This window comes from Anomalospiza imberbis, chromosome 2 (genome assembly GCF_031753505.1).
Source record: "Anomalospiza imberbis isolate Cuckoo-Finch-1a 21T00152 chromosome 2, ASM3175350v1, whole genome shotgun sequence".
NCBI classification, from domain to species: domain Eukaryota; kingdom Metazoa; phylum Chordata; class Aves; order Passeriformes; family Viduidae; genus Anomalospiza; species Anomalospiza imberbis.
Window position 1 is genome coordinate 11,339,531 of NC_089682.1, and position 1,775 is coordinate 11,341,305.

The 1,775-nt window shown below is 51.8% G+C and overlaps 1 pseudogene; it reads left to right on the plus strand.

Moving 5' to 3' along the window:
• Window positions 1-476: 476 nt before the first annotated feature.
• Window positions 477-1,073, plus strand: LOC137467448 (pre-mRNA-splicing factor 38A pseudogene; annotated as a pseudogene).
• Window positions 1,074-1,775: the final 702 nt, after the last annotated feature.

The window sequence follows — 1,775 nt, forward strand, 5'->3', positions numbered from 1 at the left end:
TCCTGTGACTCATAGGATTACATCACTGCGCTGTGGAAGTCCCTGTCCTGGGGGAGACACGGATCCTTCCTGCCTGAATTTGACCATATACAATCTGGGCACTTTGGGGATTTGGAACAGCCACCGCTGGACAGATCCAGAGGAGGACCAGACCTTCCCCAAGAGCACCACTGCTTTTGACAAGACTGCAGCCATTGCAGCCACCACCCTGACCACCATTTCTCCTGCTGGTTTACTTTCAAACCAGCCAAGCCAGAGGGAAAAGGAAAAAAAAAGCAACAGGTACCACATCCACACAATCCATCGCTGAGCCAGGACAGCCTAAGCCAGTAGCAATCACCCCTGTTCTGAGGAGGAAAGCCAAGGCCAGACCGGCCTGCACAGGGACTGAGGAGGAGGAGGAGGAAGGTGGGCGGCCCCTCAAGGAAGGGGAGCAGAGTTGGAGCTGCTGTGAGCGGGGCTGTCCAGCACCCACCATGGCCAACCCCACGGTGAAAGGCACACAGAAATCCACAGCACCAGCCCACAGGACCTAGTGGAGAAGATCATCTGCAGCCACATCTACAAGTCCAAGTACTGGAAGGAGGAGGGTTTCGGCCTCACGGCTGAGCTGGTGCTGGACAAGGCCATGGAGCTCAAGTACATGGGGGGTGTCTACAGAGGGAGCATTAAATCCATGCCCTTCTTGTGCCTGATGCTGCAGATCCAGCCTGAGAAGGGCATCATCGTGGAGTTCGTAAAGAACGAGGGCTTCACGTACGTCCAGATGCTTGGAGAGCTGTACAGGCACTGCCATCGATGGCTGCAGGTACCTGGAACCACGGAACAATGACTGTTGGAGAATAAAATGCCAGAACAGAAAAGGGGGATGTAAGCAGATGCACGTGGATGAATTTACTGACGAGCTGCTCCATGAAAAACATGTATGCGATATCATCCTGCCTCGACTGCAGAAATGGTACATTCTAGAAGGAGTTGAGCAACTCCAGCCTCATGCTAGTGCTCTGGAAGAAGACATGAATGATGCAGAATCTAGTGAGGAAGAGGAAGAGAAAGGTGAAAAGCTGGAATGAATCCCATCTCCAGATCACTGCAGGAGAGGGTAGAGAGACCTGGACAAACCCGGCAGATCTGCAGTGGGGAAGTGCAGGTGGAGCTGGAGCAGGTCTGCAGGAAGGCACAGCTGCTCTCCAAAGAGAAGAACCCCTCACTGTGCCAGGAGAGGCATCACAGCAACAGCCTGAGATGGCACCGGAGCAGATCCTGGAGAGGCAGCACAGATCAAGATCCAAATCTCCAGCACATCATCACAGTCACAGACATGTTCCATTGTGACATTCCCTGCCCAGGGGGAGGTACTGAACCTTCCCGCCTGAATCTGACCATGTATAATCTGGGTGCTTTGGGGACTTGGAACAGCCACCACTGGACAGATGCAGACGAGGACCAGTCCTTCCACAGGACCACTGCTTTCACCAAGACTGCTTAACTGGACTGTGACCACCACCCTCACCCTGCTCAACAGGGTGCCAAGGCTGTACTCTGACTTTGTGGGTTTAAGCCAGCTGTTCTGTATAATTGCATTTATTGTAACTCTATTATATTGTAACACTGACCTGAAATCTCTCTCAAAGTATTTGTGTGGGGTCCATTTCTCCTGCTGGTTTACTTTCAAACCAGTACATTTAGTTATGGGAAGGAGAAAAAAAGATGTTCTTGGGCACTGCCAAAGTGCTCTTACTGCTGAGGAAAATAAGAAGAAAACATCCTGTCTT